The sequence below is a fragment of the Panthera onca genome, chromosome A1 (assembly GCF_046562875.1).
Source record: "Panthera onca isolate mPanOnc1 chromosome A1, mPanOnc1 haplotype 2, whole genome shotgun sequence".
Taxonomy (NCBI): Eukaryota; Metazoa; Chordata; class Mammalia; order Carnivora; family Felidae; genus Panthera; species Panthera onca.
The window spans coordinates 83,131,549-83,156,355 of NC_138339.1; the positions used below are offsets into that span (position 1 = coordinate 83,131,549).

At 37.7% G+C, this 24,807-nt stretch overlaps 1 protein-coding gene and 1 long non-coding RNA gene across 4 annotated transcripts in view; one reads left to right on the forward strand and one right to left on the reverse strand.

Moving 5' to 3' along the window:
• KIAA0825 (KIAA0825 ortholog) overlaps window positions 1-24,807 on the forward strand; it is a 386,168-nt gene that overhangs the window by 295,795 nt on the left and 65,566 nt on the right. The window lies entirely within an intron of this gene.
• On the reverse strand, window positions 1,039-11,807 carry LOC132682379 (uncharacterized). Its single transcript, XR_009611637.3, has 3 exons — window positions 9,919-11,807; window positions 7,663-7,728; window positions 1,039-1,411 (listed from the first exon to the last, which is right to left on the reverse strand). It is a non-coding gene; the product is annotated as an uncharacterized LOC132682379 (long non-coding RNA).

A 24,807-nucleotide genomic window follows, 5' to 3' on the forward strand; every position in this document is an offset into this window, starting at 1 on the left:
AATCCTTAATGATTTTCAGCAAGGATCTCATGTTGCAAATTAGCCACTCCTGGAAAGAAAACTCATAGAGTGTACGTAGCGGGGCTGGGAGGTAGGAGTGTATTCGTTGGGGTAGGGGGGCAGGTGTGCATAAAAAATAAGACCAGCAATTGATATTTCTGGGTATGTGCAGTACTGGCATCAGTATAGTTTATGAAAGATTAGTTGCACTTTACAATATAGCCATTTAAGTCTGCAACGTAGAACACGGAAATGCTGTTTTTGTGCTATATTTAGCCAAATCCTCACATACAGATGATAAATTCCTCAAGGGTAATGTTGGTCTCTTCTGTGTATTGTATATACTTCACAGCACCGCGTGATTAGATATTCCACAAATACTAATTGCAGCTAAAAGGAATTTGCCTTCTCTGTTAACCCAGTAGGGTTTCCTTGGGAAGAAATAAGGCATTTAGTGTTTACATCTGAATTCTTGTTTTCTCCCCGCAGTTACACTGTAGTACCAAATCTGCATGACCAATTAACAGTTAGGTCAAGTCATATGAAATCACTGATAATCAACCATTTTTTGACCTAGCAAATGGCGATTTCAGCGGCTCATAGCATCCTGAAACTGCAGGTTTCTTTAAGAAAGTAATGCAGAAATCTTACAAGCTTCTTTGTAACTCTTGCAGCATTTATTTAACAGAGAGAAAACCACCTAGCACAGGGCTGTTCATTAGTGCAGCACGCTGAGCTGGGCTGTCAGGCCTGCACCCATGGGCCTCCTTAGAGGTGAATCCGCATTGCAGCAAAGCCTTTCTGCCAGTCAGCAACTACCCCTACCCCAGTAATGGTGTCTACAGCTACACACCCACTTTCTCCTACATTCTACATGATAGCAGGTGGTGAGTTTGCCAGAGTTACTGTGGGACTGGCCCCAGAACGTGCCTCTGTTCAGAGCTGCAACAGGTTATAGAGCTTTGGCCTAGGCACTAATCACCCTTCCTCTAGGCAAATCTATTTACATTTGATGATGGCCCTGATGATTTACCCAATGATGACTAAGTACAACGACATGATGGGGTCATGTGACAGAATCTGGTCAGCCGGGGTTTATTTCATAGCAGGATTTTTCTGATCAGGATAAAGAAGTGATTTCACAATTACAGCTGATGAATTTTCAAAACAGTCTTCTGTAGGAGGGTCTTTTGTTGTCTGCTTCTTAACGTTTCTTTGGGAAGGGTGATTGATTTTAAATGATCGTTATCAAGCTGCTTCTTACCTGGTAATCTTTGGCATTTTAGCAATACACTAAAATTCATCAGTTTATTGTTCTTCCACTTGTATGTTGCAGTTCTTGCATTTTATTGCTTTCTTTTGGTTTTTCAAAATCTTCTATACTTGGATCCACACTTTGAACATTTTGAACCTATCTACACATTTTTTTTTGAGTCAGTAGCGGGATCATAAAGTAGGTTCTTAGTAACTTAGCCAAAATGAAAAACTCTTGAGTTTCAGTCTTACCTCAAAAACACTTCTTAAATATATTCATTTATCTCCCTTTATATTTTCCCAGTAACTGTCCATGGCCTTCTACTGAAAGATAACTACATCTTATCTACTCATCTCCAGAGCCCTGAAATAGAAGCATGTGTTTGATTTTTTTTTTTTTTCGTATACACAAGCTACACAAGACCTCCAAATACAAAGTGAAAAAATAAATCTAACCCTTTGGTTATTGTAATCTCTATAGCTTTTTTTTCTCCCTAATTTGACACTGGCACTGGAAATAGTCCTTGAATGAACGAATGTTCTCAAGGAATTTATGGTCTAATGATGGAATCAGACAAACAATGATAGCAAAGTAAGATGTGCTCTGATAAGGGGAGATACAAGTATATACAAATGCTCACAGAAGAGACACGTGATCTGATACTGGGGAGTCAGGGAAGGCCTCCTGGCATCCTAACTGAAATTAAACCTTATTTAAAAGTCTGCACATGTCTCTTTTCCCCCTAGATCCGCACAACCCTAAATAAAAGGCTGACATGCTACAAGATTACTTTGCACAGAGCGCCATACTCCTTCCTGGCTTCTACTCCTTTCAGTGTTCCTTTCTCAAAGAACTTCTTCTGTTCTCTGCTACAAAGGACTCATTTAAACCTTTCATGCTGCTTTATTAGCGACCAAAAGTTGCATGTTCTATGATTGATTACAGTGGGTGCATAAATATTGGGAAAAATAGTAAATAACATGCTAAACTTACTTGTTCCAAGACAACTTTGAGAGACAAAGTTCATTTAATCCAAAGGAGTGCCTCTCTAATGGTGGGAATTCAGCAGCTATGGCAGGTGAATGCAAGGTATTTTCTTTTTTAGTCAGGGTCCATTCAGAAGCTTCCCCCACATTCTACAAAGTAGGAAACTGCACAACATTTGCCACCATTTTCTCTCTCAAAGAACAAATCTTTTTACTTAATTATAAAAATGGGGAAAATGAAGAGGTGAGGAAAATAAAAAGATATAGGAGACAAGGGGAAAAATGAACCAGAGGAAATGCTCAAATTCCTTTCAAACCGTATTTCTGCCACTTCCTGGAATAAATGACATCTTCATTCTACAGCCAGCCTTTCCCAATTGAGGTATTGTGACATTGTATGGAAGGAGCATGGATTGTGGTATCATAAAGTTTTAGGTTTGAATCTTGGTTTGCTACTTGCTAACTGTGTGACCTTGGGCAAGTCACTTAACCTCTCTGAGCCTCAGTTTTGCTCAGGTGCAAAAACATTAATACCTCACTCGCAGAGCAGTTATGGGGATTATGAGATAACTAAAATTTGCTATGTGTACATGTTATGAAGTCATCATCAATATGGCAGAGTTCTAGAATAGTTAGGAATGAGGGGGACAGTTACTATAAAATTACTGTAAGATAAACAAAATAGTAAGTATGGAACAGTTTTCAAGTTCAAGAGCCTTCCTATGGAGTTTCATTTACTTATTTACCATTTGCATCCCATGTGCCCCAGCCCTCCTCCCCAAAACCCAATTCAGGTGGGGGTGAATTAGAGAGCCTGAGGGAAGGAGTAGAGGGGGCTTGGTTTGCTAGAATAAGCTTGTCAGTGCTATTAGTCTTTGACGAAAGAACATTTTTAACCTCTTTCACAACATGATAGAAATTGTTGCTCTGGGAATCTCACTTCTGAGACTAGACACCATGTACACAGGACAGAGAGAAGCTCTTGTCCACTTTGCCACTTAGGAAAATACTTTGCTGTACCTTTTCCTTCCAGGAGAAAAGGTAGCTCACTGTTATGATAACCTCATATTTTATTATCCCATCAAAGCAATAAAATGCTCCTGAAAATTGTTCCCAGCATCTGTTTTTATATATATGGGAGAAAATCTCATTGTTGAGCTGAAATACCATTATTTTGACATTATTCACTCAGTTTCTCTAAAGCTTTGGCTTTCCAAACAGAAGACTGATTATAAATCTGTGTTGTGCAGAGTTGAGGTCACACTGGAACCTCTTTAAAAGAGCAGATAACTGGGGAAGTTGCTGAGTCAGAACTTCTCAGCAGCCCTTCTAATAAGAGTTTAAAGAGGGAGCAGTAAAATATTCCCTGCTTCCCCTTCTCCCAAAAGCCAATGGTAAAAATTGTGGTTTCTCAAGACTTATTTTATACTCAGGGATGAATCCCTGAAGATAGAGCTTGTCCTTTACCACCATATGTGATAAGCTGGCATTTCAGTCATATATTAGTCATATAAAATTTTAGATTGTTTCTGTCTCTATCCTGCCCATAGAGGTAGTTTAACCCCTGCATGCTAACTCTGACTCAGAGGTTCGATCATCCCCTCAGAAGATATCTGTAGCTAGAAGCAGACATGTCAGTAAATGGACTAGGTTGAACAATTTAGACTGTCCTCACAAATTAGAAAGAAAGGAAGGAAGGAAGGAAGGAAGGAAGGAAGGAAGGAAGGAAGAAAGAAAGAAAGAAAAAGAAAATAAGGTTCAAATTGACTTTCTATTTAAACGTAGGAATTCTACATTTTATTGTGATTTCTCTACTCAAAAATACTGCTTAAAGCACGTTTTAGTTTTAAACCACTCATTTCTCAACCAAAGTCTGGATATACCCAACCAGAACAAGTGTTTGCTGAGGGAATTATTAAAAATTTGGAGGTAATTTCAGTTATAAGATTCATTTTGGCATGATAATTGTGACTGCTGTAAAGGAAATTTTCATTAGATACCTTGCAAAACACTACCTTATTATCTTGGAATACATTTCTAGAATGCAAAAAATGCAAAAAAAATCTAGAAATACATTTCTAGAATGCAAAAGAAGGCAAGCCATGTGTATGGTAGTTGCACTCCTCTGCATTTTATCCTTTATCGAGGGACTTTTTAGGCTTTGGCCTTCAATTTCCTTAAATGTGAGGGAAAAATGAGACCAGTGTTTCATTTGAAAGGTAATTTCTGATGTTAATCAGCTTTGAATAACTAGTAAGTTACGGCTTCTACACGTTTCGTGACAAAGCACTTAGTTCTAAGTTTAAAAATACTGTATGCTACTCTTAAAAATTAGTTTTGTAAAAGATGTTAAATGTTTGCATAAGCATCCAGCATAAACATGTAGACAGTCATGATTGTATCAATATGTATATCAATGAGGATATACTGTAAATACTGTTAATATGGTTTGATATTAATTGGAAGGGTTAAGTATCTACAATGGATTCCCTATTATTTCTCAGGTACTTTATATTATTTATCTCCTATATTCCTCATATCTTTTTTGTGAGCTAGGTATTAGTATGTTCATATTGAATGAAACTGAGGCTCAGAAAAGTGACTTGCCCAAGGTTACATGGCTAGTAAGTGACAAAACCAAGATTCATACCTTAACCTCTAATACTTTGAAGTCCACGCTTCTTCCGGACAACATAGTGCTGCCATAATCAGGTAAGGCCACCTGTAGAATAAAGATGTCATTTATTCTAAGAAGTGGCAGAAATATAATTTGAAAGGAGGGAAAATTCTTTCTAGTACATAAAAATAGATTTGGCCAATAGTAAGGACAGTTGGCACATGAAGGGCATGGTCTGCATAACAGAACAGGAAGATTATCCAGAAAGCTTTGTGGATTAGCCAAGAAAAAGAGAGAGAGCTAGGAAACAAAAAAGATAGTGAAATATCTCTGGAGAGGCAAACACACAGCAAATGCTGCAAGACAATTTGTAATTAATAGTTAAATTGTGTGGTAAAACCTATAAATGCTTCAGAGATTTAGATGACAGAGAGAGAGAGAGATCTTTGAAGACTAAGTTAGTCAGAAAGTCTGTGGCAGAAGCAAGCTTCTTAAACTTAGAAATATGGAAGATGGATGGCCATAGGGTGGATGTTTCCACATGTGAGGGGTGGAGAAGGGAGTGATCAACGTGAGAGAAGATACACGGCCAGGAAGAATGGCCTTTTTGAGAGTTTATGGACCCAGGAGGACAATAACTGAACTGTTAGAGAATAAATGATGCATTTTAGGGAGAAAATGAGGGATAACATTTCAGAGGAGAGAAGATGATTAGGAAGCACTCTCAAAGCTAGAAAAGAGGGGTCAGTGTCCCAGTAGAGGGAGCATAAGACTCACCCCCTGTTTGGAGAGTGATATAATTTGGTAGTTTTTTAGACAGTCTGGGAGACACATGACAGACTGGGTTTGGGAGAAGTGTTATTCAGGAAGCCTTTAAGAAGGATGCGACAGTAATTCAGGGAATTATACATTCATTTTGATGGTCCTCTCTCACCACCTAGAATTAGATCAAGGAGCATTTTGAAACCCCTCTACACTTATGGAGGTCTTGCTATGGATCAGGCACTGCTAAGCCTTTTATTTTCAGCTGATCTTAACAACTATCTATGAAGTATAGAAACTTTAAACTGCCTGACTTTGCATAAAAAAAAAAAAAAAAAAAAAGAGCTAGTAAGGGCCAGGCTGCAAAGACACGCAGTATGACTCCAGAGTGATCAGCCCAGAATTGGATGTCCTGGTCCTCTACCTGGGACTGTAAGTAAATGTAGCTTTAAGGCCTTCAAAAACACCCAAGGCAATTACAGTTGTTTTCTCTCGACATACAAATGTCACAACAAGTATTTTTCAGTCCTTACCGAATATAAGAATGTAACAAGAACTTGAATGTTCACTGGCATTGTTCTAAGTATTATCCATGCATTACCTCATTTAATCTCACACCCTATGGAGTAATAATCTGTCCGATTTTAGAGGAGAAACTGAGGCCTCATTTGGTTACATAACTTCCCACGGTCACATAGCTGGGAGGTGGCAGGAGTAGGAATTCTAGCATGTTGTGATAAAGGAGAGAGAAAAATGCTCAAGAGACTTGAAGACATAAGAAATAACACATGGGTAAGGGAGTAGGAAAAATGTTCAAAGAGGTTGCCTTTGAACTGAGACATAAAGGGTGGGTAGGATGGCCAGAGGGCACTTCACGCTGAGGGCAGGCAGCCAGAGTGGGAGGTGTGTGGAAAAGACTTGAGGCAGAGAGACTACCTGTATTAGGCCCTCACAGAACTGCGGAATCAATGAACTGGTACACGCATGAACGTATGAAGGACTCGGCAGGGACTGCACAAGCATGGTGACAGTCATAATTGAAGAGAAAATAACAGACATTGTAAAGGCAGACCGTGTAGGGCTTAGCAATTGATGGGGGATTTTGGTAAAAGGGAACCAGTGGGAGAGAATGTCCAGACTTGGACAACCTGGATCTGAGATGGCAGGCATATATTTTTGAAGGATTCCTCAAAGAATGGGAAATGACATGTAGAAAAAAGTTCATGATACACACCTGTCACTTAACTTAGTTGCTAGCCATGCAAAATTTTGTACAACGCTACTTTTCTGTATTAGGGAGTTACTTACTTATGTATTGAGAGTGACAGTGAGAGAGAGCGAGAGTAGACACATACAAGGGAGAGAGGCGTGAAGGGAGCGGCAGTGCGAGAGAATCCCAAGCAGTCTTCACACTCAACGCAGAGCCCGTCAAAGGGCTCAGTCTAATGACTTTGGGCTCATGACCTGAGCCAGAATCAAGAGTTGGATGCTGAATCTGAGCCACCGAGGTGACCCAGCAGTTACTTATTTAAAAAGAAAAAAAGGACGAGAGTGGCAAAGTAAAACTGTAAATTGACTAGCAACAAAAATGCTGCCTCATTTCAAGAGAAGGTTCAGTGTTTGCACATGTTCAGTAGCTGCCTTCATGAAGTCATTTTGGGATTATATACCAGCGGATGAGATTTAGCAACGATGAATCAGGCCAATGCACAACAGGCCAATGTGCATTTCCCTTAAATGCTGAAGTTCTGGGAAAGTGATTTACATTGAGGAGAAATTTGAGGTCATGTTCTCGGAATGTGAGACCAAAATTTCCAGTCTGTCAAAGTCTTTAAGAGAACTGTGACAGTTGTGCTTAGAATGTAATTGTTACCGCGGCCTCTTTTGAACTCCTCAACTATAGGAAGGGTTTTGGTTTTTAAATGCTTGAAATTATTCTTTACACCGTCTTTTGGCAAAACAAACAAAAGATGATTATTTCATTCAAAAATAATGTATTCATTCATCAAGTGGATGGAACCATTTTCTAGCAGGTAGCTCACCTTAGATACCTCACCATCCCACAGTGTAAGTAAGAACCGTGTCCACAAAAGCTGGGGTGCAGATGTCTGGGAAAATAAGAACAAGTGGGAGCTTTTGGCAAAGGGAAGCTATCAGTTGATACAGATTGGGGGTTTTGATCCTGTCACAATGTGACGGCTTCAGATGTTAATGATGACTGTGTAAAACAGTCCAGTATAGAAGCATCTAAGATAAAATTCTTGTAAATTTTTGGCCAGGAACCTAAAACTTGCTTCAGTCGGCGGCTGCCTTTTTTGTGCCAAATAAGAAGGCACTTTGCTGGCTCTTTTTTTATAGAAGGGCCAAATGAGATAGATTGGAAATATGTACTTTGAACAGCTAGGCAGAGTCTCGGGAAGTTTGCCAAACAAGATTTCCAAATAAAATGTTTGGGAAAGAAAACAGGGATGGACTTTGCAGATGCTGGATGGGTTCCACCAGCCATCTGTGCAAAGAGTTACTTAGTATCACATGAGCTGAGAGCTATGAAGTGGCACAAAACTATCAGCAATAACTTCATTGTTAAATGGGTTCATTTATTTACCAGGCAGGCCTCTCTACCAAGATAAAGTATCTGCATTTCCTTGAGAAACAATAATGATGACCAAAATTATTTAAATGTAAAGGAATTCCAGCAATGGAACTATTACCTCAGTGCTAATGCATTAGCAGTCAAAGAAGGCAGATTAATTTACTTACGGTGAGCTAAGTGCATTCTTGGCTCGCAAAGGGGAATCATTTGCTCACTTAAGCCAGAGATCCCATTTTTGACGGCAAATGTCACTGCCTGGATTTCCCTTTGACAGTCTGGCAACCCCGCACCCCTGTTATAGTATCCATTTATTTGTCTTATTTTCAGCCAGATTAATCCATTCTGTTTTGACAAGAAGACTGATGGGTAATTGATAACTGTGATAGACACAAACAGAAGAGTTGGATGCTGAATAATTCAGCACTTTTCAGTATCAATAAGAGAACAGGTTGAAGAATTTGTGTCTCTATTTACACTTAAACTAAACTAAGTCAGCCCAGACATTTATGCTGCCAGTCTATCAGAAAACCAAACAGTGTACATTCGGTTTCCACCCGACAAAATGTTTTATAAGCTTGTAACAATATGTGTGAAGCTGCCAGAATAATAAATAGGTACAGCAGCCCATGCATGCTAATGTTATGTTGTAAGCAGTTTTGTTGACAAGTGCTAATACTTCTTTCATACTATCATCAAAAGCAGCTAATACAACAGCCATTATTTGCTGGCTTTCCAAGCAAGACATGATGGATTGTGACCTTAATATGGGTTAGCCGAGTTTTGAAAGTTAAACAACTTGCAATAAATCATAGAATTATTACAATGCAGTTTAATTGGTTAAGGACTGTTTATTTCCTAAACAGGGTGAAAAATTTCTGTTTCGGCACTTTTAATTTGCAAAGTGCATTTTCATTATGAATGGCAGTTTAATATTCTGCTCTTTTGTCATGCAAAATATGCAACACGCAGGCAATCTATTAATTGGACAAAAATGCATTGCAAGCGTAAATTATCCTTTATATCATCACTTGTGAGCTTTTACATCTATTAAATGTGTTAAATGGAACATAGTTAAAGACTGTACAAGTTGTAGGCTACTTCTGAAATTTAAGTGAAGCTTCAAGATGATTTTAATGACCTTTATTTTTGGCAAAATACAGTCATTAAGTAATTGTAAATATAAAGGGCAATTTAAAGAGTTACTGTTTCCTTAAGGCATAGGTGCCTATGTTTTATTGATTCAGCAGGAAACAGACAATAGCACTGGTTCATACTGATATGTCTTGAGAAACGGAATCCACCCTCATGCATTTACTACTTTCTTTGCTATAGTAGAATTTCTGAGCAGAAATTTCCATTTCTGGAAATGTGTGGAGAAAGGTGAGGAAGGCAGTAGTGATTTGATACTGAAGCATAGCTCAGCATAACTGAATAGCCGCCTCCATATGCTTTGGTTCAATGATGTGCCTTTGCATGGGGCTATTTAGAGCACAGAAACAGTAACAAAATACTTTGTACTAGGAATGTTGATATGACATATGCTTGATTTTAAGAATGCCAGATCTCTCAATGTGTTCCTGTAAGACTGCCTTCAAGTGCATGCAACCTATTCATTTACACACAGCTCTGAGCCCATTTCTCATATTTATTGACACCTGGATAGGCCTTCCCAAAATGCAAAGCTTCCACTGACTTCAAACATTACCCATAGGTTGGCCCAGCTGAAGCAGGGTGACTTTTGTGCCTTCATGTCAAGTCTCCTTCAAAGATGTCGATTGTCTGCAATACAAACAAGTTGAAAGTATACTTTGGGATGGGCGTTCTATTAGTTTTTCCTAGAGTAAGAAAGTGTGAACGTGAGAATGTGCATTCTGTTGTTTTAAAAGAAAAGCTAAAGAACATTTTTTTTTCCATTTAAATCATTCACAAAAGCAGTACATTAAAACAAACTGTCCGAGACTTAAATGACGAAGAAGGCGGAAACCAAAAGTTGTGCAAATTGAGAAAAAATGTTTATCTTTATTTAAGTTACATGGTAGCACTGTGGTGCTTCGGAGCGTTAGAAATTTCATTCTGAAAAAAAGGCAAATCTAGTTATACAACTTTAATCTTAAACTAATGTTGATCATTTCCCCTCCCATTTAAAAAATGCCACGCTTCCCTCAAGCTATGCAGTGTCTCCACATTGAAAAAACAGATGGGGAAAAGGGAGCCAGGGAGGCAAAGAGAGGGGGAGAAAGAGAGAGAGAGGTAAGGAGAGGGTGAGGAGAGTGTCACAGAGACTGTTGCTATGTTATGCTGATTGTACTTTTTGCCATCGCTCCTGATGAAATGCTAAGGCAAGACTATACTGCTCAGTGAGCAATAGGTAATTATTTGTATTCGATTTCATTAAGTATCACAAAATATTAATTTTAGTAATGATTTAATGTTTTAACTTTATTTTCTGATTTTGACAGATCGGAAAATTTAACAGAGGCATAGCCATCATTTAGAAAATATAGGTGAATATAACCCAAATTGTTACCTTAGGAAGCCATAGGAAGTTGAACTGATTACGCTACTTCTTGGGGGGCACTTTTCAAAGTCATAAGGAAATGGACAAAATCTGTATCCTGCGTAAGGATTAGAAGATTTCCTGAAAGCTCAGCTACATAAGCTGAAAGTACAGAACTATAAACTTTAACATTTTGTTAATATGCTCTTTTTCAATGATCACTTTCAACTGGCTTTTGACCATATTTTTTATGAAAAATTTGAAATGCATAGTGCAGTTGAGATAATTTTATAATAAATAACCCATATACAGAATCACTTTGATCCTGCCATTTTACTCTACTTGACTTTTCACATTCTGTTTTACTAGAATGAGTACTTTATATAGGGCTCCATCAACAGTTACTAACCTATGTTATGTACCTATCAGGTGTAATGCATCTGACTAAGTGCTATGGAGAGCACAAAGGAATCTTACGATACGGAGGCCAAGATATGGAGTCTATCGAAGAGCATTTGGTAAAATTATGTGCTACACACCTAAATTGGAATAATACAAGATTACATATATGTAAAAGCCAAGTGAGTAAGAGAGGAGGTTCCAGGAAGTCCAGAGGGAGGAATGTTTAGGAAGGCTCCCTGGACTCTATCTCCACAGCATTCATCTGTCAGCGACCAGAGTGACCATTTAAAAAGTAATTCAGATCCTGTCATACCCCCTGCTTAAAATCCCTCCATGATTTCCAGCATGCTTAAAAAAACTGTAGCCTCCATGTGACCTGGCTACCTATGTGACCTGGCTACCCTCCCACCCTTGGGCCTCTCTTTTCACTGCCCATGTCCTTTTTTGCTAGCCGCCTTTTCCTCAAACACATCAAGCTTGCACGCCCATCGCAGCCCCTCACAGCTGACCCCTTCCCATGATTCAGGTCTTAGGCCAGACATCCCTAATGAAAGGTCTTCTCTGCCCAGAGAAAACCACCCATACACCTACAACCACCTGCCCAAAGTCAACAAATATGTGGTGATGGAGGAGACCCGTCTAGCTTGTTGTAGTACAATGGAAAATGAGTTTATAAAGTTTGTGTATGGGTGCCTGGGTGGCTCATTCTGTTAAGCGTCCAACTCGTGAATTCAGCTCAGGTCACGATCCCAGGGTTGTGGGATCAAACCCCACATTAGGCTCTGCGTTGAGCATAGGGTCTGCTTAAGATCTCTCTCTCTCTCTCTCTCTCTCTCTCTCTCTCTCTCTCTCTCTCTCTGTCTCACTCACTCACTCATTCTCTCTGCCCTTTTTCTACCCCTGTCACACATTCCCTTTCTCTAAAAAAATAAAATATAAAATACAGTTTGTGTAAAAGATTACTGGAGGGATATATGAATGAAATTAGCAGCAAACTAGGAAAGAAGAGTCAAAAAATGAAAAGGAAGTATAAATTGGACTGATGAACATAAATATGTGGATGCAAAAGCAAGAATCTAAGAGAATCCAAGATACTCAAGTTTAGAAACTAGAAGGAAAAGAAACTCCAGAGGAAAAAGCCAATACTGATAAAAGACTCTTCTCAGACTATTTATCATACAACATTTGTACGTATACAGGCAAGAGAGAGAAATGAATTACTCAGAAGTTTATTTTAGTACTGGAAACACTCAGGAAAATTTTACAGACCTACCTAAAACTTTTTCCTACAGTGAAAACAGTAACATAAATGGGATCAGAGAAAAACCTCAAACTACTCTTTCCCCTGAGTGACTATAGTAGTAACTATATTAGTTATTTGCAAGTCTCATGTATTATTTGACCATTGAAACCTGAATTTAGAAATACACAAAAGATTGGCAATAAGAAAATGTCAACGAGTGTGGCAACAGCTGGTGATGGGTCAGAGGCATCTGAGATTATATACAGATAGTCCCCAATTTATGACAGTTTTACTTAATGATATTTTGGCTTTCACGATGGTGCAAAAGCAAAATGCATGTAGTAGAAATCGTGCTTGGAATTTTGATCTTTTCCCCAGATAGTGATATATGGGGTGCAACACTCCTTCCTGATGCTGGGCAGTGGGCCTCAGCTCCCAGTCACCGACAGGGACCATGAGGGTAAACAATTTGTAAATAAACAGTGTGTAAAACCGCTCTGAACCCACACAGCCATTTTGTTTTTGACTTTGAGTGTACTGCTCAATATATTATATGAGATATGCAACCCTTTATTACAAAATAGCCTTTCTGTTAGATGATCTTGTCCAACTGTAGGTTAATGTAAGTGTTCTGAGCACATTTAAGGTAGGCTAGGCTAAGCTATGATGTTCAGTAGGTTAGGTGCACTGAATGCATTTTCAACTTACAATATTTTCCACTTAAGATAGGTTTATGGGTTTATTGGGATACAACCCCAAGTTAAGTGAAGCCAGGTTATTCCAATAGGAATGTCCTGAATGTTTGCAATGTATGGAACTTTCAGAGTCTTTGATGACATAGATGACATCTGTATTAGGCAGTGTTTCTTTCAACCCTGACTCCGTTCTTAATGGTACAGTTTTTTGTTTTTTGGTTTTTTTTTTGTTTTTTTTCCTTTAGTGAGTTTACCACACCAGGAGCACATCTACAGGTTAAAGACTCATGCAAGATTTTTCAATGGTTTTCAGTTAATTAAAGTACACCTATGGATTTTCAACCTTGAATACTTCATATATTTAACTTGGAATGGCTTTTGTATATATGTGGAATTCGTTTTCTCACAATAACGTATGAGCTAGACAGTGCCCTTATATACAGATGAAGAAAGTGAGCCTCAGTGATTTTCTTTCCTCAAGTTCTTAGTACAGCCTAGTAAATAGTAGCTATTGCTTTGGTTTCTTGAGAGCTGAGACAGAGCATTATCACTGCAGCAAATTATTGAAATCCTCATATGGCTCACCACCTTTGCTGGCTGCAACCCCTCCTTCCACAACCCATGCAATATTTCATCAGCCCTGTAAGTATCATGAAAAATTATATTCAGTCTTGGGGCAAGTAAGATACTTTTTTTTTTTAATAGATCTTTCAAAAAATGTTACCAGCACGCTGACATCTTCATAAAAATTAGGGATCCTTGAGGTGTCAAATTGACTAACGCACAAACACTTGAAGAGGCTCAATATCCAGGAATGAGAGACAAACTTAAATACCTATCTTGTGTTTTCGTAGGTGTGACCTATTCCCTTGAAAAGGCCATTTCAATCTCAAATTTCCATTACTGTTTATCATCCAAAAATATTGTTCAGTAATGCCTCATCGCTATACAAGAGTTGTGCCAATATTTCTCAGGCAGCCTTGTCAATTTGAGTTATAGTACATGCTACTTAGATACAGTAGAAATAAGTTTAAAGTGCTGAAGACATTGGATCTTTTCAAAGCTGTTCTTAAATGCTATGAAAGAGGATAATCATAACATGCTAATTTGTAAATTCCCTATTCTTATGTTCCTTGTTCTTGTCTCTTCTGTGGCCTTAGGCAGAATTCTGTCATTTATCAAAATCACGTCTATGTTCAAAACCCCATTTTTCGGTATTGGAAATACACAATTTTGAAAGTAAAATTAATGTCATTTCCTATGCTGGTTTTTAGTCCATACCAGCCTTACCTACTACTTGTTACTATATTTAAAAAAAAAAAATTTATTACACCTTGATCCCTAACTACTCTACACAGAAAGGTAAATGAATTTAAGATATGGGAAAAAAAAATTTTTTTTTTTGAGTTATGCAAGGATCATGTCTAAAATAAGAAATAGGGCGCCTGGGTGGCTCAGTCGGTTAAGCATCCAACATCTGATTTCGGTTCAGGTGGTGATCTCACAGTTTCATGAGTTCGAGCCCTGTGTCCGTCTCTGCACATTGACCATGTGAGAAGCCTGATTTGGATTCTCTCTGTCTCCCTTTCTCTCTGCTCCTCCCCCACTCACGCTTTCTCTGTCTCTCTCAAAATGAATAAACTTAAAAACAAGTAAAAATAAGAAATAGATCTGTATGAATTGTTTTCATTGCAACCATGGAATCTCTCACAACTTTTTAGTATTGCAATTCCACTACTCTATTCCCCAAGGATGGAAAGAGTGTGCTTTATTTTTTTGGAAAAATAAACGAACACCCTGAGTTGGTAAAAACATCAATTACAAGAATATCTACCCTAGAAGTCAAATTCATTTTGTTTATTATTTCAGGTTATTAAAAGGCTTCCAGGCATGCAGATAAAACCTGAAAAACAGTGGTTGAATCTATCATATCAAATTAAAATCTCTCCATAAACCGAAGTAATTGATGAGTTAGGGAATGCCACGCCACCTCAGAAGTCAATACAAGTAAGACTTTATTAAAACATAACTAAAATGAAGTTCCACAAGAATCCTCAATGGAAAGTGTTGTGCTTCAGGTTCAAATGTGGAGAGTTAAAATGCATCAGCTGACCTTAATTTCCTTAAAGTAACAAAGAAAGAAAAGAAGAATAATTCCATGCCCAACAACTGCAGTTACCCTTGAGAAAGAAAACACAGCCTAGCAAAGGTATATGTGAAATACAACTGTATCTCAAGTTACGTAAGTCTCTGCTTTCATAGCAGAAAGTCCTACTGCTAAATTCCTTTGACCATTTGTCTGACACTTAACGTACCTTCTGAGGCCGGTACCTGCAATTCTACGTAGCTGCCATGAGTTGGTGATGCAGATCATTTTCGTCGTCTTTAGTGACTCTTAATTACCTATCGTATCATGAATTCTTTTCATGACGGTTCTCTATTTTTTCCCATGAAGCAACTCACATGTTCACTTACATAAAATTCAGAAGTGTGCTCAAATTTTGAAAATCAGGCTGTAGTCTTGATAAAATAGTATGATGGATACATACACTTGCAGCACTTTGGCTGTAACTCTTCCTGTTTTTAATCAGATAAATGAATGTTACCCCATCTAAAAGCTGACGTTCTACATTATCATGTTAAATGGCTACAAAATACATCATGAAGTGGATGCTCCAAATATGTGAATTATCTATAATTAAACATTTAGCTGGTCTCTAATATTTTATTTAAATCATGTCATGATAAAAATTCTTCAGAGCTTTGAACATTCATCCAGATAGGAATGATTATAGTATAACTACTTTTGACACATAAACCCAAAATACCAAAATTTAGCAACATTTTCAAAGAGTTGAATAGCAAAGCAATTTTCCAGATTAAAAAAAATTTCTATTATTACCTTCATTCTGCTTTCTTGTATAGTTCAATGAACTATAGAAAACAAAGTAATACAAGTCAATTGATTGTTTTCATTATGTGCAAAACAAAGTAAAATGTAGCAGCAGTTAAAGAAAAAACAAAGTAATACAGATGGTTTTGTAAAAATTGTTTGAATAGCTTTTTAAAAGAAAAGGCCCTCTTAACAAACAGCATGCAGTCTTTGATACTTTCTTTCAAATATGGAAAATAAAGAATTACTTCTGCAAACACAAAAAGGGAGTTTTGCATTTATGGTGATGGACATTTGAGATCACATCACTATGCTGCCTGTGTAAACTTACTCTGGCATTTAGATGAGAAACGTGCTTCTGTGGAACCATTTTATTCAGCATAAAGATACATGTTGAGGCCCTCTTGTGAGCCACATACAGCACAGATTGATGTCTTGGCTTTTGTATGTTGAAGACAACAAAAGTAACTGTGAACTCAGGCAACTCTCTAGAGCATCATCCTCCATGTGGTGACTGAGCAACCCAGGCCTCTTACATTTTTTTTTTTTTTTTTTTTTTTTTTTTTTTAGGCCTCTTACACCTTTGAATCCACCATCTCAGCACATAGTCTCTCTTGTTGCCATGGCGATGAAGGAGTCCACTGGAAGGTCTCCTCCCATTGGCAGTTAAATGCTTTGACACATGGTAAATCTGCTCATAGTCCATAGGCCAGAACTAGTTACATGGCTCCATCTAAACTGAAAAGGGACTCACGGACTATTTAGCAAGCATGACTGCCATCATCACAGACATATAAGGTCACTTATCATCTAATTGTTTTTTTTTCCTAGTTTTTGTCATAGCTGTTATGAAATCTGCATGTTCAAGAAAAGTTATGTAAAGTTAATTTTTATTATAACAGTTGAACTGTATTCCCATGGTGAGAGGGAAGCAAATAAAATAAGTTGCAAAGTTTTAGTGAAGATTAAGAACAAGATGGTAATCAGTCCTCATCAAAGTACAAGTAGTTCGCTTTCCTCTAGCCACAATTTCAGCACTTCCCAGATAATTTTCTTGTCTTCTGCATCTCAGAAGTAGCTGCCGTTTCTAAAGATTTTTTTTTTTAAATTTTTAATGTTTATTTTTGAGAAAGAGAACATGAGGGGGGAAGGAGCAGAAAGAGAGGGAGACACAGAATCCAAAGCAGGCTCCAAGCTCTGAGCTGTCAGCACAGAGCCTAACGTGCGGCTCGAACTCACTACCCGTGAGATCATGACCTGAGCCAAAGTTGTACACTCAACCGACTGAACTACCCAGGCACTCCAAGATCTGTTTATCTTATGCTTACATTGATGCATCTGTAACTTTACTCTCTTTGTTTGAATCTAATAGAACTGTCCATGACCTACACAGTTGGTATGTTCAACTTTCTTCATTTTAATTTTACAACTTGAGGGCTTAGTGCACTGAAGGTACTCAATGTATGTAGAAAATTTGACTAAGTAAAAAAAAAGAAAAGAAAAGAAAATGTAACTAAGTATAGTGTATATGAAGGCTATTGCCTAAGAAAAACTTAGGCAGAGGAGAACCTTACCCTCTTGGGAAAGATGGTTGGGATTCATACAATAATGAGACTAAACCAAAATGGAGAGTGAGATCATAGTGGGGTAATGGTCCAGATACAGGCAAAGCATGATTGTAGGGCCACCCTAGGAGATAACAGAGGGAAGGAGCTGCCTCTTGAGAAAGCAGGACCAGGGCAATACCAAGAAAGGAAGATTTAGCCAAATGAGAGTCTATAAAGAGGCATACATCTTCAAAGTACATCTTTAGACATCCAGGGTCCCAAGCTAACATGTTTACTGTTTGCCCTTACCCTTTTAAGTCTTATTGCTTTGCAACTCTTCTTTAAGGATACAGTATATCACTTACTCCAGTATAGTCAGTATAACCAGTCTTTACTAATTATCAAAAATATTGACAGTCATCACTTCATGGTTCAGTTGCCCTTCTCTAATTCACATTAATTGAAGCAGGCAATCATGGAGACTTTGCTGGTAGAGAAAGATTTTTATGCTATTTAAAGAAAAAAAAAACATTCCCTTCTGACAGAAATTTGCATTCTGATATTTTATTTGTACTTTTTTTTAATGTCATGACAAGAAATGGATTTGATTTTGAAGAGGAATCATTTTGAATAATTAACCATGAATTACTCTAATTAGCAGAAAATAATTATAGGTTGGACATAAGCTCTTTCAAAAGCAAAGGATAAAGTAAAAGATTATTGGAAAAATAATACCACCTGATAGATGTTGAGAGGAATCCAAAAGAGAGCTTTTCTTTGAATCAGTCTTCAACTAAGGCATTTAAAATGCCTCCCATTAGAAAACATTCATATTCCTGCAAGACAAAAATTATTAGCAAGCATATGTTGTTGGTTAGAGAATCTTAAGTGTAATAATTAAAGAAGACATCTTTAATGCTTCCAGAAGAAGAAAATACAGTTTCACTTGTTCTTTTCAGAACACTTTCTGGATCAGAGACCTTAGATAGACTTAGCATATTTGTACACCGTATATGGAGTTTAACATATTCGTGTCCTTTGAAAAATGTCAAATGATCGGCATGGCAAGTTGCACTTGTCTCCTGACGAGGGATTGTGGAACAGGACATGTGGCAAACTGACGAGAAAAGGTAACACGTTCCGTTTACGATTGCGATCAGTTTATATGAAGCCATCAGCAGGACCTATGTGAGAGCCCACGAAGGGGTGGAGTCCACTCAAAGTACATTTTCAAGCTAAATACAGCACAGATGTGGATCCCAGGAGACCTATCCCAGATATGGCACCACAGATAACTAGCTAATCCCTGACTAACACTCTGATTTAAGCAAGTATCATATGTCGGTTTACCTGTGCTTTTTACCAATACCATCCCTCTCACAGGATTGTAACATAGTGAAAATGAAATGTGAAATTAACTTTTCAAAGTTAGGAGCTACTATAATAACAAAAGATAGAGTGTTATTTGGTCGAAATCTAGTTTTCATATATTTGATGTTTACCAATCAAAACATATTGACACTTAGAAATGAGAAGTATCTGATGTATGGTTGAATAAAGCAGACTTATTTTTATATGAGCATCATATAGAAAAGTAAATAAAATGATGCCTTACTGCATTAAGACATGCTTTTACAACTGTTGAGAGCTAATTATGCAAGAGTGCATCTTTACAAAGTAAACATATAGTGGCACATTCCGTGGTCACAAATGGTCTCTTGGCACATTTCACTGTGATCTTCCACGTTATGTTCCAATTTAGACAATAACATTCTTGCTACTTAAATCTTTGCTATTTAAAAAAAAAATTCTTTTATTTTAGAGAGAGCATAATTAGGGGAGAGGGGCAGAGAGAGAGAGAGAGAGAGAGAGAGAGAATCTTAGGCAGGTTCCACACAAAGCACAGAGCCCAACACGGAGCTTGATCCCACAACCCTGGGATCATGGCCTAAGCCGAAATCAAGAGTTAGATGCTCAACCAACTGAGCCACCCAGGCACCCCAACCTTGTTTTTTTCTATATTTCTCTCCTGCCACCATCTAGATAGTTGTTTTCTTGGTTAATCAAAATAGTAAGTGGTACCAAGGCATATGCATAGAATAAACGGCTGTTCCCACCTGCTCAAAAAAAAAAAAAGTATAGCACCCCTCCATCCTTCCATTATATAATCTCCTCCTCTTTTCTTTCCCCCTTCTTAACTGAAATATTGATGAAACATTATCTTTAGTGAAACACTGAGTGGAATGAAAAGACACTGTGTATTTGTTCCTTCAGTGATAGAAGGAATTTACCAGAAAATAGGGGGGTGGATGTCTCATTCCTTAGGGGCTACTTAGATTTTCCTTGAGATCTTAAAAGCTCTAGCAACCAAAGAACTGAGCTCTGACCTCTTGGTGACAGGATGGACTGGTTGGTGGCTAGAGAACGGGCAGAAGCTATAATGTTTTCCCCTTCCCTTGTCCACTGGGCCTTACCCCCTAATCTTCAGGAACCTCCTTCTCTTAGAATGTTCCCTCATCTGGCCTCTCTCACCTCAGACATAGCTAAGGGCCTTGATACATATATTGGCCATGACTGATTTCACACAAATAATCCTTATAGGTATGTTGGTGGGACCTTTACAGTCTGCATCTGTGAGGACATATAAATGCATACCATTTACTCATAGTCAGTAAATGTCTGGTGGATTGGATGGGAGTGTCTCTCATGTGGCAGTTCCTAGGGGAGGCCAGGGATGAGGGCAGATTCCCAGTCCTGGCCAACTAGGTGGAGAAGTCACTCTTCATTCAAGCCCCTTTTGGAATTTTAGCAGGCTCTACCCCTTGGGCTAAAAGGGTGGGACCCTCAGGGTCACATCTGCTACTCTATGGAAGAATAAGCATTATCAGCACCCTCTCCTGATGGGATTAAAACCTAACACATGATTCTCTTGGAAGAGAGAAAATGAATAAGAATTATAATAACCTGGATTTATTTTTTTTATTACAAAATTAGTGAAATAATTAAAACTAAGAGGCATGTATAACTTCACTCAAATGGGTGAATGGTTAGTGAGGAGTCTGAATTGTAGATCATCCTAACAAATATTTGTTGCCAGGTAGAAGAATCTGCTTTAGTATTTAAAATAGATTAGTATTAACAGTTTTCATTCTCATATTAAAATAGTTCTAAGACTTAGTGCAGTTTATCTTCTTAAATTGGCTTACCATGTACAGCAAATGTATAAAAGAACCAGATCAAATTATTTACTACAAATTATTTTATTTTTACTTATTAAAATTTTTTTTTAATGTTTATTTACTTTGGAGAGAGAGAGAGAGAGAGAGAGAGAGCGCACATGAGCGAGAAGGGGAGGGGCAGAGACAGATGGAGACACAGAATCTGAACAGGCCCCAGGCTCTGAGCTGTCAGCACAGAGCCAGATGTGGGGCTCGAACTCACAAACAGTGAGACCATGACCTAAGTAGAAGGCAGACGCTTAACCGACTGAGCCACCTGGGCACCCCACAAATTATTTTAAAGGAGGAATTTTAAAAACAGCTTTACTAAGATATAATTGATGATTACATATGATAAAGTGTACAAGTTAGTAAGTTTTGACATATGTATACCCTTAACCCATCGCCAGAATCAAGATAATGAACATTTCCATTATCCTTCAGAGTTTCTCATCCCGCTTGATAATGCTTCCCACTCAGCCCTTCCCTATTCCCAAGCAACCAGTTTTATATGAATTGAATCATACAGTAACACTCTTTTGTCTGTTTTTATTCAGCATAATTATTTTCAGATTTATCCATGTTGTTGCATGTTCATTTTTATTGCTTTATTGTTTTTTCTTTAGTTTTTTTTTTTTTTTTTTTTAAAGATTTATTTATTTCGGGAGAGAGATAGAGCAGAGGAGGGGCAAAGAGAGAGGAAAAGAGAGAGAATCCCAATCAGGCTCCACAACATCAGCCCAGGGCCCGATGCAGGGCTCGGACTCATGAACCATGAGATCATGACCTGAGCCACCCAGACGTCCCCTTATTGCTTTATTGTTTATTCATTCATCTGTTGGTGGACACTGGGGTTATTTTCAATTGTTGACTTTTACAAATAAACTGCCACGAACATTCATGTGAAAATAGAAATTCACATAGCTTATGATTTTTTTTAAGAAAACATGTTTTTCTTTATAGCTCATGACCTTAGCAAGGTAATATTTATAATCTGTTACCAATATATCATTACTACAAATTGTTTTTGCCTTAGGTTAACTGCATTAAATTAAAAAGTATTTACAGAGTATTTAGTATGTATAAAGCTTAGTGGTAGTCAGTGTAAGAGCACAAAGATGGATAGGATATAAATATATAATGGGAATCCAAAGCTGAATAAAGTAAATGTCATAAGAACAACAACAACAACAACAACAACAACAACAACAAAAATTTATGGGTCAGGGTCACATGAATAATATCCAGTTGAAAAATAAGAAAATAAGAACAGGTAATTTGCTGGAGACTTTGAAGTGTGGGTAGGATTTTAGCATGTGATATTGGCAAGAAGTATGCAGTGGGAAGGAAGGAACATAATTAGGCTTAGAGGCAAGTTACATGGGGTAAATGCTTAAATGAAACACCCCAATTTAATTGATTTAATCGTAGCACATTATCAACTCTTATGGTAAGTTGGCAGTCTCCCGTTTCCTCATACCTCTTCTGGAATGTCCAATTCTGCACTTTGGTTTAGTTCAACAGCCATTCCTTCAATGGCCACAGTGACAAGCATTGTGCCAAAGCAAGGGGATAAAAGATGAAGAGGTAAACACACTCTTTGTCCTCAGATCACTTACAATGGGGCAAATCCTTTCAAGTATTTTGGTTACTAGAGATATGTTTGGAATGCTGTTGGATAGAGAGGAACACCTAACTCAGTCTGTGGAGTCAGAAAAGGCATTCCAAAAGCAGGATGGTTGGAACTCAGTCTAAGCTGACCAGTAGGCTTTAGGTAGAAAACAGAAGCAAAGGTGTTCAAGGCATAGGGGAGAAAAGCATGAACAAAAGCAAAAGTTGTGACCCTACATTTGATTTTGGGAAACTATTGATAGTTCAAGATTGCAGAAGCATTCATTTGAATGTGTGTGGTGGTTTTTTTTTTATTTTTCTATTTTTTACTTTGAGAGAGAGAGTGTGCACACATGTGTGCACAAGCCGGGGAGGGAGGGGTAGAGAGAGAGAAGAATCTCAAGCAGGCTCCACTCTGTCAGCGGAGCCTGACGCAGGGCTCAATCCTATAAACTGTGAAATCATGACCAGAGCTGAAATCAAGAGTCTTCTGCTCAACTGAATGAACCACCCAGGTGCCCCCATTTGAGTGGTTTTTAAGGGGTATCATTACTGCTATGATCATTTTGGTTTTTTGTATGTCTGGCTTTTGATATGACTTTGGAGTTACTAATGATGTTACGTTCCCAGAACACCTACTTATTTATGTGAAGTGTTACACTGTTTTTATACACATGATTTAGTAACCAAACATTCTATAAATTCAATGTTTTCTGAATTTCACTACTTTGACTCAATGAGCCCCATGCTTATATATTATTGGGTAATATGTTCAAATTGTAATAGAGTCCAATAATAAGACATTTGTAGAATTCCCACTTTCTTATTTTGATAAGAAAATCTGCTTTATAAGTGATTCTGATTACAAATCACACAACCCCCTTAGTATCATGTGTTTTGGGCCCATATCTGTTTTTATGTTCTCAATACTGACACCTTAAATCTCTATAATAGATTTATCTGTCCTTTTTTTTCTTTTTTTTTTTAAACAAAACACTTATACCTGAATATATAAAAAGCAGAAGTGTTCCCCTATAGTTCTCTACCCTAATTCTCCATGTTTGAACTAAATTTAAAGAAAGTAAATTTAAGTCAAACTATCATTTTAAAATATAGGCTTATCTACACTATGGGTGTATATAACTAAATATGTTGTCCAATGGGCTGCTCGTTCAGTGCATGACGATCCTGACAGGATTTCATTCACCACTCAGTTTTGTGAAAACTGCATCGCTGCAGAAGTTCTGTCTTCATGATTTCTCATCTGTGGTGCTCTGCTCAGCTATAAAAGAGGTTACTATGTGCAAAAGATGTGATACCAGACATCGCCGAGAACTGTACATTTGTCAAAGTGAAGCGCTTTATTCTCTTGCTAAGTTCTCTGATTATGCTGTTTACGTATATTTCCATTCTAAGACAATACAAAATGACGTATGCCATTTGAAATTGTCTAGACTCACCAAATAAAATGGAAAAGTAGATGTAAATAGTTAAGTTTGAAATGTTTCCTTCAGTTATCGAGATATTTTGAACTCTGAAATGCTTGAATAATTGCCTCATATTCAACTCTTACATGTATGTATGGTAAAAAAGGGAAAAATCTTTTGAAATGTTCATATTTTCCCCTTATGTCAACATTAATATGTCATAATATTTTTTGTTTTATGGGACTCATTTCTAGATGATGTAGAATTTTAAAGTGAAGATAATCACAATAATTAAGGAGTAAATGTGTAAATGAGGGCCCGATTCGAGTTATTTAATTAACATAAATTCATGGAAATTTGGCAACTGGAAGATTAAAATATAGATTTTAATCTAATCTGTTTCTGTACTTTTCAGTTCTCCTAAAATATCACCAAAGAAAGGGCAATAGTAGAGGATTAGAAATGTGTAAAAAAGAAAAAAAAAAAACCAGCAAGCTATTTCCTGTTCTTTTGTGGCTGTCTCTGGCATAGGAAAGTTCTTAGAAAAAATTCCTGTGAATCTATTCTATGGAGGGGAGGAGAGGAGGTGGAGAAACATGGCTCACCTCTCCAAATGGAGCCCTAGTGGTGTTTATGCTAATCGGCTCAGGGCAGACAGAGTCCGCTAGTATGAATGGGAGCCTGGCAGGCCCGGCCCAGGGTCCTATAGCACCAGGCAGTCACTGCCTTTTACCTCCTGTTATCGCAAATGAATTGCTTTATTCCTCCTGACCAGTGTGAAAAGCCAAGTTTTTATTTTATTTTTTTTTTCTTTTTTTTTTTTTCTTTTTTTATTTTTTAATATATGAAATTTACTGTCAAATTGGTTTCCATACAACACCCAGTGCTCATCCCAAAAGGTGCCCTCCTCAATACCCATCACCCACCCTGCCCTCCCTCCCACCCCCCATCAACCCTCAGTTTGTTCTCAGTTTTTAACAGTCTCTAATGCTTTGGCTCTCTCCCACTCTAACCTCTTTTTTTTTTTTTTTTTTTTTTCCTTCCCCTCCCCCATGGGTTTC